This window comes from Notamacropus eugenii, chromosome 5, assembly GCF_028372415.1.
Source record: "Notamacropus eugenii isolate mMacEug1 chromosome 5, mMacEug1.pri_v2, whole genome shotgun sequence".
Lineage (NCBI taxonomy): Eukaryota > Metazoa > Chordata > Mammalia > Diprotodontia > Macropodidae > Notamacropus > Notamacropus eugenii.
In genome coordinates, this window is record NC_092876.1 from 430,484,959 (window position 1) to 430,495,207 (window position 10,249).

The following is a 10,249-nucleotide window of genomic DNA, read 5'->3' on the forward strand; positions in this document are numbered from 1 at the left end:
CAGAGGAAGATAATGGAGCTAAAAAAGCCGCTCCTTTTTTCATTGAGAAACATCAAATGGTCTCTAATGCAAAAAAAAATTTCTTAGAAGAACATAAAAGGACTTTAAAAATCAAATAAGAGAAGTCAAGGAAAAAATAGGGAAAAAATAAGAGCAATTCAACAAAATCAAGAAAATTATGAAAAGAAAATCAACCAACTTAAAATAGAGATCAAAAACTTAAGGAAGTGAATAATTCCTTGAAAACTAGAATTGGACGAAAGGAAGCTAATGACATTCTAAGACACCAAGAAATAATAAAACAAAATCAAAAGAACGAAAATATAGAAAAGATGAAACATCTCATCAGAAAAACAACTGATTTGGAAAACAGATCAAAAAGAAATAATATACGAATAGTCAGATTACCTGAAAATTATGATTAAAAAAGAATTTTGATACAATATTACAAGAAATAATCAAGGAAAACTGCCCTGAAGTTCTAGAATAAGAAGGCAAAGTAGAAATAGAAAAAATCCAGCAATCACCACTTGAAAGAGAACTCAGGTGCAAAACTTAGAGAAATATCATAGTCAAGTTTCAAAGTTCCCAGGTTAAGGAAAAATACTGAAAGCAACAACAACAAAAAATTTAAATATCTTGAAACTACAATAAGAATCACACAAGAACTAACAGCTACTATGTAAAAGGACTGTGAGTCTCAGAATACTATATTTCATACAGCAAAAGAGTTGGGGTTATGACCAAGGATAACTTACCCAGAAAAGTTAACTATAATTCTGAATGAAAAAGAAAATAGGGCACTTAATGAATTGAAAGACTTTCAGGTATTTGTGCCAAAAACAGCAGAACTTACAGGAAACTAAGACAAGCAGGGTTAAGTGACCTGCCCAAGGTCATACAGCTAGTGAGTGTCTGAGGTCATATTTGAACTCGTGAAGAGAAGTCTTTGTAATTCCAGCCCTGGCACTCTATCCATTGAATCACTTAGCTTCCTCCATGCTCTGTATTATATTTAACTGGTCATTCCCTCCAAGTTATTATAATTTTTCATACTCTGTTATGGTGTATTGTGATTTCAAAAGGGGTTCGGATTCGTCCAAGTATGTATGATTAAGGAAATTTATGGTTCAGATTCGCACCTACAATAAGACACATTTGAGAAGAAGAAGCTGGATATTTTATTGATTTACAGAGAAGGCAAATGCATGAACAGTTTAGAGCTACAGCAGAAATAATTAATATAGCCTAATACTAATATAATTATAGCAATATCAATATAGATATAAGAGGAAATAGAAAAACATCACCAATTCGGGGAGCACCAACACCTGGATTACATTAGCTGGGGAATCCTGGGTTACAGCGTTCAGGGTCCGAATTGGGAGCAAAGAGGTCCCAGGCAGAGCGTCCTCTCCATGGGTGAGATTCCGAGGACTTGCACTAAGCGAGGGGAGTTTATAGGGACCTAGACAAAGAAGGCTTTTTGCCAACGGCTCCACACACTGTTCCAAGCTGGTCAGGCACATGGCCATGGGAATGCAGGTGTTTGTTCGTCAAGGACATATCATACTGGGGCCACAAGATATAAGCTAATTAATCACATACTGGGAGGACTAGCCAGATCCTCCAAGTATTATCTATGTGTTCCGGGAGTGGCTGGAAGGCATGGCCAACTAGTGCATGTTATGTTCCTTGAGAGGTCACCAAAAGGACAGAGTGAACTTACTTTATTCAAGGGATATGAAATATTCCTTCATTTGGCCTTAAGGTCACGAAGGACTTAAGGTGACTGAATCAAGGGAGTAAAATTAGTATATATCCATTTCATTTGAGTATGCATATAACAATTACAAATACACAAGAATAATAAGACTATTAACAATGATAATGAAATGGCTAAACTATTAAAATATCTAGTAGCAATGGTTGATTTAAATAGAAAATCATACCAATGATGATTAGTATCAGAGGTTACTAAGTGTGAGGCCTCAACTAGTTGTCCTGCAACTATAAGTGTTTGTATATGATGTTTATTGAGCGCTCTTTGGTTATTGGCCAACATATGCTGTAGATCTTAGGATTGATTCAACACATGGATAAGAGTTTCAAGGGATAGGGAAGCATCAGGTAAAGATGAAGATTTGGGTACCCAAAAGAAAATAACCTCATCCACTAGCAGGGGAAAAGTGGAAACCATCACCCTGCCAATGGAGAAAACTCAATGTTGTATACAACCAGCAAATGGGGCTACTTGCCCTACAGAATACAAGTCAGTTTGTTAGAGACGATAGTTTTGCAGATAGATTGAACAGATACTTCATGTAACATAGAGAAATTGGACATAGGATATAGAGTAAGATCGCAAAGATTAGAGGAGTGTGAGAGAAGACAGGGCTCCAACTCTCTGGTCATCATCCCACACACCATTCCACTATTAGTTAAAGTACAGTCTTCTAAAGTATGAGTTACATTAGCTTGATCGATGTAGTTTTTATATAAATGTGGCAAAGCAAAGTAATGATGCAATATAAAAGGAATTACATGGTACTGACACATGGTAGTGCAATGTTGTACATTATAGTAATACATAGTCCCAGTACACCACATAGAGGTGCACTTAGCTTGAGTTTGCTGCTGAGATTTCCAATAATGGTAGGAAGGGAATAGAGTTTTCCAAAGATTAGGGTCTCCACTCAACAATAAACGTGCATTTTCCTTATGTATTAGAGTATACATATTCTATAAAGAACATTGAGTCCAATTAAATAGTGCTGTAACATTAGTGTTAAAAGTTATTGAAGCCAAAGTTGAATCATTAAAAACCTGTAGAAGTTGGCCTTGGTATTCTAAAGTACGTTGATGGGGCAGGATCGTTGTGGGCAACCATTTGGCATTAACAGTAAGTGCTTGAGCTGCATCCTGTCCAGCACTGCGCAGTCTGCTGGCCAGGGTCTCAAGATCTATAGAATTTACTATACCCAAACCAGTTCCTGTCCCGCCAAGCAATGTATCATACCAGGCCCTTTTTATTCTGGCACAATTTGGTAATACAGGGAAGGATATGTTATTATTAACATTAATACACTGGGTCGTGTTGTTAATGCCCCAGGTGGTACAATTACTGTTCTTCAACTGATCCTTCATCACTTGAAAACGCCTATCAGGGGTGGTAGAATTTCTCCACTGTAAGGTTATTTGAAAGCCACCTGCGTGCAGTCATGCTCCTGGGATCCAGGCAAAATTTTCTGAGATGGTGTACAGCAATAGCCATATCCCTAAAAAACACTTTATTTACATAAAAAGACATGTATTAATGGAACATCATATAAGGTATCATCTCCTGAGTAACAAACCAGCACTGTATTATTTTTTTTCCCTCAGCTATGATTTCCATGGCCTTAGGCCAGTCTGTAGGTTTATTTTTAACCCATGCCTTTGAGTCAATTGTCATATTGGTAGTGCCAAATCCTCCCCTCCTGGCATCAGAAGATTCTGGTGTAGGAACTTTGGCCCATTCAGGATTCAGGCAAGGGATAATAACTAGTTGGTCAACTCTCCTTCTGTTGTATGATAAGGTTCAGTATCCAAATTTTGCAAAATTATTTTAATTTCTCCAACATAGTTGGAGTCAATTACTCCTCCTAGTACACCTACTCCTAAAACAGCTAAACTTGATCAGGATAGTATCTGCCTATAATGGCAGTATTTTGAGGCTAGGGAGGAATGTGATTCCAGAATTGGGGCCCAAGTACATGCACCCAAGCACCCCATCATTCCCCGCCCTTAAACAGACGGGACTCAAAATCTTTCTGGGGTAAGGGACGAAGGTCTCAGATTCTGAAACTGCTTCATGCTGAGATTGGACGTAGAGCTGTCCCTGCCTTGAGAGGTCCCATTCAAGGGGTTGGTTCTTCAGTCAGTATCAGGAACATGATCCAGGTCCAGACAGTGATGTGTAATGGTCTCAGACAGAGGGTGATATACAGCCAGAACGGTCATCTGCAAGTGGAAGGAACTAAACCTGGAGGAGACAAAACTGGCAAGGAGATTAAGCAAACAAAGGCCAAAAAATGACCAGAAGGGGTTAAATATGGGTTGGTATCCTTTAGGTAGGGCCATCTGAAATCTGGTAGGGTACTAATTATCAAATCAAGTTACAACACTTTTCTGTCTTCTGAAAATACTTCCCCACACTCTCTCAACATACTTAAACCATCTGAGACTGGTACAAAGGTATCCAGAGCAACTCTCTGGAGACAGGAGAGGCTTGGATGACCCCCATTTGTCCCAAACCTTATCTGCCTTCTGTATTCTCAATCAAACCTTTATTTATCTTTCGAAATCTCTTGAGCCCGTTATTCAGACTGCTTCACTCTCCTTTATATTTCTACCATCGACAAGATAGCTCACAAGTTATTACTCTTCACTAGTATAGCTGTATTGCCTTAAACAAAAGAGGTTTCTGACTTGATCCTCACAACTGAGTAGATGTACATCATTGTTTCACAGGCTTGTTTATCTCTTTCTGATTATTCAATCTGGAAGGGAAAATTTAGAAATTAAGTTGTTGTTGTTGCTTACATATGATAAGTTCAAACACTAATTTTAACTCTTGCTTAGGCCATGGGATGACTACAAATTCAGATCAAAATACCAAAATCTTTTCTGCTTTGTAGATCATTACATATTAATTTAGCAATACAATATCTTGAAAATGAAAATTTAGTAGGCCTTACATGAGAGATTTCTTTTTCTTAAAAAAAAAATTTCTTTTAAAAGTATTTCCTTTTCTTTTTTTAAAAAAACAGTTTAAATTTTATCCTGATGTTGAGTCACTAAACTTTTATAAAGAAAATTAGTTGAAATCTTTTGAAATGATAACTCTTTTCACTTTGAAGCAAAAATAAAACTTTAAAACTGAAGTTCATTAAAGCTGAGTTGTTATAAGGATGTCCTTAAGTAATATGAATTCCCAAAGTATTACAAACTAAATTCTTAGTTATTGCAGAATTCCTAGATATTACAAAATGTTTTAGTCAAAAAGGTGTTGTAATGGAATCTCACATTGGTAACAGTAAGAGACTGATCACAGAAAAACATGACTGCTTTTAAAATCCTTTTAAACAATGGGAACATCTTAAGATGAGTCTTGAGTAGTTTACATAAATTTCTCCACATGTTCTAATTTTAGATAAGAAATAATATTTGATTTTCCAGTAAGATTACACAAAAGGGCTCACACATTTACTGACTGCTTGTTCTGTTCACAGAAATTTGCTAGAGAAGGAAAAAAGCAGGGACATGTGACATACCAAATATGACAGGATAAAACATCCTTTATTCTGTTTGAATTCAGGTAAGAGTGAAATTTTCCAATCATGCAGTATCTGTTTCATAGCCAGACTCAGGAATAGTCAGGTGAGAAACATTCCTTTTTAAAGGAACACAATGGGGAAACTGAGCCAGGGGGATCCCTTCCTAGATTGAGGCTAGAATTGTCTCCTTGGCCTTTCCTTTCCAAATACAAACTTCACCTGTTAACAGTACAGGATCACATTCCCTCTGAGTCACTTGTGGCATTTCTCTCAGACACTGGTTTAATGTGAACAACTATACCCAAATTCAAACTCAAAACAAAAATAGTTATGGTCCCAAATGCCTTTTGTCTTAAATAGCAAATTTCACTAATCACAATTTAGAGCCAGATACAGTTATGTTTTTTTTCTTATGGAGTTGCAATAAGCAATAAAGATCTACCAGGACTCACATACACAAGGGATTCCATTTAACATCTTTCCTTCTCAAATTTAGAACTTGTCCTGATGTAAAAGCCAATTGTTAAAAATCCTTTCTATCTGTTACAACTTCTGAGAAAGCCATATTCATTGTTTAGGAACTACAGAAGCCAAACAAGTTCTTTTCTTTCCATACACAGTAATTAATTAACAATGTTAGGCTTAGCATTAAAACAGTAACTCCAAATAACTTAGCTAACAATCTTACAACTTTTATACATGAGAGTCAGATTGTTTTAGCTGTAACTCCTTTAACAGGCAAAGGTGAAAATACCTGGTTTTCTAAATGGCAATTACAAACATTATAAGGCAAGGTTAGCAGGACTCATAAAGGAACATAGCTGGTTTTACACAATTTTCCCAACATCTTTTAGTTTCAACAAAATTCAGGTTAAAAATCACTCTGTCTAGCACCATTTCTGAATTAGAGTGGTCACTCAATTTTTACAATCTAAGAGAAATTCAGAAATACAATCTTAGAAATATAGTTTTAACACAACAATAACTTCAGGTGGTATTATAACATTTCCATAAATTATTGATCTTATTACCTTGAGTAATTAAAACCACTTCAAAGTTAACAATTATACACCAGTCCTTATGTTAAGAATCTTATAATCATTTCATCCTTTTGATCTCATAACAACAACCATTATTATCTTTACTTTTACAAATCAGAAGACAGGTGAAACAGAAATAAAATACATTTTTGCAACTGAAACAGAGAAGTGAAGTTTACCAAGAGCAGAGAAGGTGAGGATCTTGATGAGAGGCATTTACACAACGAATCCTGTTCGTGACGCCATTTATGTATTGTGATTTCAAAAGGGATTCGGATTCGTCCAATTATGTATGATTAAGGATATTTATGGTTCAGATTCGCACCTACAATAAGACACATTTGAGAAGAAGAAGCTGGATATTTTATTGATTTACAGAAAAGGCAAATGCATGAACAGTTTAGAGCTACAGCAGAAATAATGAATATAGCCTAATACTAATATAATTATAGCAATATTAATATAGATATAAGAGGAAATGGAAAAACATCACCAATTCGGGGAGCACCAACACCTGGATTACATCAGCTGGGGAATCCCGGGTTACAGCGTTCAGGGTCCGAATTGGGAGCAAAGAGGTCCCAGGCAGAGCGTCCTCTCCATGGGTGAGATTCCGAGGACTTGCACTAAGCGAGGGGAGTTTATAGGGACCTAGACAAAGAAGGCTTTTTGCCAACGGCTCCACACACTGTTCCAAGCTGGTCAGGCACATGGCCATGGGAATGCAGGTGTTTGTTCGTCAAGGACATATCATACTGGGGCCACAAGATATAAGCTAATTAATCATATACTGGGAGGACTAGCCAGATCCTCCAAGTATTATCTATGTGTTCCGGGAGTGGCTGGTTCCCAAAACATTAAGGCATGGCCAACTCGCGCATGTTATGTTCCTTGAGAGGTCACCAAAAGGACAGAGTGAACTTACTTTATTCAAGGGATATGAAATATTCCTTCATATGGCTTTCTTCTTTGTCATACACTTCAGCAATGTTAATCATTCTTCACATCAGGAAATAGGAGGACATTATTGCCTCATTTTTGTTAATCAGTAATTAAGGCAAAGATGCACTTCAGGTCACACAAGCAATCACTGTCATAACTGAGATTAGCATTCATAATTCCCTAGAAACAAATCCTATCCACAAAATATATCTAATCCTTTTTTGTATTTAAATTTCATAAACTGTAGAAATTACAAACATACCACATTTTTTGTCTATAAACTATAGGGTTCTAAGAGCAATTTTCCTCTGAAAACATGTGGTTCATGTGACTTTTACATCACCTGCTCATTAATTAAACTTTACAGAAGATCGATTTTTTGAATAGTTGTATATTGTCTTGTTAGGCAATGGTTTTCTGATAAATTTTCAGCAGACAATTTTGCCATCCTAATGAACTCAGGGTATTAGAAATCACAAGACAAAATTTCAAATGTCATTTTCCATTTTGATTCTCATTTAAAAGATGTCAAAGAAAAATGTGGATATGAACCTTCTTAGCAATGAAAGACACATCCCAGATGGCCGGCTATTCTTTGTTGGAAGGGGGAACCAGTCACTGTCCTTTCCATAATTATGAATACACCGCCAGGGCTTGTACAAACATTTATATGATTTGAATATGTCATAGAATCTATGTATAAGCCCCGAAAGAAATCACTTAGTAGTGAAGAAAATTTTCTAATAAAAATTATATGACTCCCAACACTGATTGTAGGTTTCCTTTTCATTCCTCTTTGCTTTGCATTCCTGATACTTCTGGACTTTCTTCCACTTCTCCAGAAACCCTATCACCCTGGAAACTCAATCCACCCCCAGACTTCACACACTGGAAATACCCTCTGCCCCTTTACCTCTCTGTCTGTCTCTCTGTCTGTCTCTGTCTCTGTCTCTGTCTCTGTCTCTCTCTCTGTCTCTCTCTGTCTCTCTCTCTCTCTCTCTCTCTCTCTCTGTCTCTGTCTGTCTCTCTCTCTGTCTCTCTCTGTCTCTCTCTCTGATTGGCTAGTTCTTCCCAGAACCTCCAATTTAAGAAATGGATTTAGGTCAAAGAGGAAATAACATATACACTCAGTTGAGTATAGAAATATATCTTCCTACAGGGAAGTAGGAAAGGAATAGGATAAAAGAAAGATGTGGGACTGATAGAAGAGAGGGCAGATATGAGGGAGGTGGTGGTCAGAAGCAAAACATTTTTGAGGAGGGAAAGGGTGAAAGGAAAGAGAGAAGGATAAACAGGGGAAATAGAATGAAAGGAAACACAGCAATTATAACTGAAAAAAATTATATCAGGTTTCTAGGATAAAGGTCTCATTTCTCAAATATGTAGAAGACAGGGTCAAATTTATAATACCAGTTATTCCCCAATTGATAAACAGTCAAAGGATATGAACAGGCAGTTTTCAGATGAAGAAATTGAAACTATAGTCATATGAAAAAAATGCTCCAAATCACTGTTGATAAGAGAAATGCACATTTTAAAAGTCTTGAGGTTCCACCTATCAGATTGGCTAATATGACAGAGAAAAGGAAATGACAAATTTTGGAGGGAATGGGGGAAAATTGGAAGACTGAAACACTGGTGGAGTTGTGAAGTGAGAACAATTTGGAACTGTGCCCAAAAGACTTTAAAACCATGTTTATCTTTTGACCCGTCAATACTACTACTAGGTTTGTATCCCAAAGAATATTTAAAAAGGAAAAGGAAAAGATCTATTTAAATAAAAATATTTATAGCAGCTCTTTTTGTGATGGCAAAGAATTGGAAATTGAAGGAATGCCCATCAATTGGGAATGATTGAACAAGGTGTAGTTTTTGCTGGAATACTATTGTGCTATAAGAAATGCAGGATTGTTTGAGGGAAACCTGGGGAATTTACATGAACTGATATAAAGCAGAACTAAGCAGAACTAAAAGACCACTGTACTGAGGAATAGCGATGTTGTATGATGATCAAACATAAATGAGTTAGCTATCCTCAGCAATGCAATGATCCAAGACAATCCCAAGGGACTTCTAATGAAAAATGCTATCCATCTTCAGAGAAAGAACAGATTGAGACAAAATATTGATCAAAACAAACTTTTTTTAAACTTCACTTTCTTGGCGTGTTTTTTTAGTTTCTTTCATACCATGACCAATGTGGAAAAATCCTTTGTTTGACTGCACATGTATAACCCATATCAAATTGCTTGCCTTTTTAATGATGGGGGAGGAGGGGGAGGGACTGAATTTGGAACTCAGATTTTAAAAAATGAATGTTAAAAACTTTTTACTTATAATTAGAAAAATCAAATATTTAAATGAAGCAAAAATATATTAATTATATAGAGAGCAATAATTAAATATATGACTGCAGATCACTGAAGAATTAACAATGAATACCACTCACAGGGCAATGATGACTGTGAGCAGGTTGAAACACAAAGCAAATGAGGAAACAATTAATAATGACAGTAGAGCTTACTGTATACTAAGGCCTGACCTAAGCACTGAGGATACAAGGACAAAACTGAAAAACTAGAGTGAGAAAAAGAGCACGATCTACTGGAGAAGGTAGGAGGGGAGAGAATGAAGAATGATTCTAAGGTGGCCAGCCTTGTTAAAGAAAAGAGCCACCTTTTCACCAGAGGCTCAAGTAAAGGAATGACAAATATACATGTATATATATATGTATATATATGCATATATATTTACACACATGTGTATAAATTTATATACATATATGTATATGCACATATGTATACATAATGCATATATATGTATGCATGTACATACGTGTGTATATATATGTGAATAAAACTATTATTGTCCTTCAACATTCTTCCCTTCTTTCTATCCCTTTAACCAGAAGCCCTAAAATTTTCCATAGACAAGAAATCAGAACCATCT

The 10,249-nt window shown here is 36.2% G+C and overlaps 1 long non-coding RNA gene across 1 annotated transcript; it reads right to left on the reverse strand.

Moving 5' to 3' along the window:
* Positions 1 to 1,157: 1,157 nt before the first annotated feature.
* LOC140507144 (uncharacterized) lies at positions 1,158 to 7,135 on the reverse strand. The gene is made up of 3 exons (XR_011968212.1): positions 6,852 to 7,135; positions 6,538 to 6,683; positions 1,158 to 4,541 (listed from the first exon to the last, which is right to left on the reverse strand). It is a non-coding gene; the product is annotated as an uncharacterized lncRNA (long non-coding RNA).
* Between the last annotated feature and the right edge of the window lie 3,114 nt (positions 7,136 to 10,249).